The following is a 3,705-nucleotide window of genomic DNA, read 5'->3' on the forward strand; positions in this document are numbered from 1 at the left end:
GAGACCTTATAGGTGTAACCCATTATTTCCCAGTCCACATTAGCCTGCAGGAGGCTCGACTGACTTTATCACAACTACACTTCAGATGGAAGGAGTAAAGACAATGAAAGGAAAAGGAAAGTACAATAAGCTGATTAACAGTGTATGTCTCTGCAGAGGGGGCTAAAGAAGAATCAGTTATGGGGACAAATTTTCATGACTGGCCCAAATTTAGGAAATAAAGAATCACCAGTCCTGCCTCTCATTAGACAAATAAAACTACAGGAACTCAAATGCCTTCATAAATCACATAACATTGCTGGAAGGGGCGACTCCTTCCTCCCCCTTCCCTCCGCCTTTTTTCTTTTCAGTTCCCCTCCCCGTCCCTTCCCCGTCCCCGATGACCAGATCCTGAGGAGGTAGCTGCAGTGGCAAATGCTGAGTTCTTGGTGAAGGTTTTTCATTTCTCCCATCCCCTTCCCTCCCCACCCCATCCATTAATATTATTCTTTTGAAGATTCTTCGTTGTCGAGCTGCCAAAGTGAAAAGTGAGATTGCAGAAGGCGGTGCTTCTCCTTTCAGTGCTTCTTCTGGCGGAGGAGGAAGCAGGGGTGCACCTCAGCACTATCTCAAGACTGCTGTCAACAGCGAGTTCCCGGGGAAATCCTCAGGGCAAAATGCGCAGAAATCGATTCCTGCAGGAAACACTAGATGAGATGACAACTCCGTAGCAAACAACTACGCAAATGAAAAAGAACGACATGATGCAATCTTCAGGAAAGTAAGAGGCATACTAAGTAAGCTTACTCCTGAGAAGTCTGACAAGCTATGCCTTGAGCTCCTCATTGTGGGTGTAGAGTCTAAACTCATCCTTAAAGGGGTCATACTGCTGATTGTGGACAAAGCCCTAGAAGAGCCAAAGTATAGCTCGCTGTATGTTCAGCTATGTCTGCGATTGGCAGAAGATGAACCAAACTTTGATGGCCCAGCAGCAGAGGGTCAACCAGGACAGAAGCAAAGCACAACATTCAGACGCCTCTGAATTTCCAAATTACAAGATGAATTTGAAAACCGAACCAGAAATGTTTATATCTATGATAAGTGTGAAAATCCCCTCCTCCCCGAGGAGGAGGAACAGAGAGCCATTGCTAAGATCAAGATGTTGGGGAACATCAAATTCGTTGGAGAACTTGGAAAGCTTGATCTTATTTATGAATCTATCCTTCCAAAACACTTTTGGAAAAAAAGAAGAGACTCCAACTCAAAGATATGGGAGAGGATTTGGAGTGCCTCTGTCAGATAATGAGGACAGTGGGACCTAGATTAGACCAGGAAAGAGCCAAGTCCTTAATGGATCAGTACTTTGCCCAAATGTGCTCCTTGATGTTAAGTAAGGAATTGCTGGTGAGGATTCGTTTCCTGCTGCAGCATACCATAGAGCTGAGAGAACACCATTGGGTTCCTCACAAGCCTTTTCTTGACAATGGACCAAAGATGATCAATCAAATCCGTCAAGATGCAGTAAAAGATCTAGGAGTATTTATTCCTGTTCCTATGGCTCAAGGGATGAGAAGTGACTTCTTTCTGGAGGGACCGTTCATGCCACCCAGGATGACAATGGATAGGGACCCACTTGGAGGACTTGCTGATATATTTGGACAAATGCCAGGTAGCAGAATTGGTACTGGTCCAGGAGTTATCCAGGATAGATTTTCACCCACTATGGGGCGTCATCGTTCAAATCAACTCTTCAGTGGCCATGGGGGACACATCATACCTCCCACACAATCACAGTTTGGGGAGATGGGAGGCAAGTTTATGAAAAGCCAGGGGCTAAGCCAGCTCTACCATAACCAGAGTCAGGGAATTTTATCCCAGCTGCAAGGACAGTTGAAGGATATGCCACCTCAGTTTTCTAAGAAAGGACAGCTTAATGCAGATGAGATTAGCCTGAGGCCTGCTCAGTCTTTCCTAATGAATAAAAATCAAGTGCCAAAGCTTCAGCCCCAGATAACTATGATTCCTCCTAGTGCACAACCACCACACACTCAAACACCACCTCTGGGACAGACACCTCAGCTTGGTCTCAAAACTAATCCACCACTTATTCAGGAAAAGCCTGCCAAGACCAGTAAAAAGCCACCACCATCAAAGGAAGAACTGCTTAAACTAACCCAAACTGTTGTAACCAAGTATCTGAATAGTGGAAATGCAAACGAAGCTGTCAATGGTGTAAGAGACATGAGGGATCCTAAACACTTTCTCCCTGAGATATTAAGCAAAGTAATCATCCTGTCACTAGATAGAAGTGATGAAGATAAAGAAAAAGCAAGTTCTTTGATCAGTTTACTCAAACAGGAAGGGATGGCCACAAGTGACAACTTCATGCAGGCTTTCCTGAATATATTGGACCAGTGCCCCAAACTGGAGATTGACATCCCCTTGGTGAAATCATATTTAGCACAGTTTGCAGCTCATGCTATCATTTCGGAGCTGGTGAGCATTTCAGAACTAGCTCAACCACTGGAAAGTGGCACCCATTTTCCTCTCTTCTTACTTTGTCTTCAGCAATTAGCTAAATTACAAGATCCAGAGTGGTTAACAGAGCTTTTCCAACAAAGCAAGGTTAATATGCAGAAAATGCTCCCAGAAATTGATCGGAATAAGGACCACATGTTGGAGATCTTGGGAGGAAAGGGACTGGGTTTCTTATTCCCACTCCTCAAATTGGAGAAGGCACTGGTAAAGCAAAGTTGGATCATCCCCTCAAACCATATATAAGTGGATTAAAGATAACATCTCTCCCAAACTTCATGTAGGTAAAGGATTTGTGCACATCTTAGTGGCTAGCTTCTTACAGTACATTTCTAGTGAAGTAAACCCACCCAGTGATGAAAGAGATTCTTCCTCTTCTCCTTCCAAAGAACAGTTAGAGCAGGAAAAACAATTGCTTCTTTCCTTCAAGCCAGTAATGCAGAAATTCCTTCATGATCACGTTGATCTACAAGTCAGTGCCCTCTGTGTTCTTCAGGTGCACTGCTACAATAGCAACTTCCCGAAAGGCATGTTGCTCTGCTTTTTTGTTCACTTCTATGACATGGAAATTATTGAAGAAGAGGTTTCTTGGCTTGGAAAGAAGATATAACCCAAGAGTTCCAGGGAAAGGCAAGGCTTCGTTCCAGGTGAATCAGTGACTAACCTGGCTAGAAACTGCTGAAGAAGAAGAATCAGAGGAAGAAGCTGACTAAAAGAATCAGCCAAAGCCTTAAATTGCACAAAACATACCGTTGCTATGACGTAACTGCATTTGACCTAACCACTGCGAAAATTCATTCTGTTGTAATGTTTGCACAATATTTAAAGCAGAAGCATGTCAGGATTTCTTTCTGCATAAGGTTTTTTTGCAGTGTAATGTCTTAATCATAGTCTACCATCAAATATTTTAGGAGTATCTTTAATGTTTAGATAGTATATTAGCAGCATGCAATAATTACATCATAAGTTCTCAAGCAGAGGCAGTCTACTGCAAGGACCTTCTTTGCTGCCAGTTATCATAGGTTGTTTTAAGTTAGAAAACTGAATAGCAACACTGAATACTGTAGAAATGCACTCTGCTCAGTAATACTTGAGTTGTTGCAATATTTACTTATCCATTTGGTTGTTACAGAAAAATTCTTAACTGTAATTGATGGTTGCTGCTGTAATAGTATATTGCCAGTATTTCTA

General features: G+C 42.7%; 1 pseudogene; it reads left to right on the plus strand.

The window, feature by feature from the left end:
- Window positions 1–684: 684 nt before the first annotated feature.
- Window positions 685–3,227, plus strand: LOC103010483 (eukaryotic translation initiation factor 4 gamma 2-like; annotated as a pseudogene).
- The last annotated feature ends 478 nt before the right edge of the window (window positions 3,228–3,705 follow it).

Source organism: Balaenoptera acutorostrata, chromosome 19 (genome assembly GCF_949987535.1).
Source record: "Balaenoptera acutorostrata chromosome 19, mBalAcu1.1, whole genome shotgun sequence".
In the NCBI taxonomy this organism is placed as follows: domain Eukaryota; kingdom Metazoa; phylum Chordata; class Mammalia; order Artiodactyla; family Balaenopteridae; genus Balaenoptera; species Balaenoptera acutorostrata.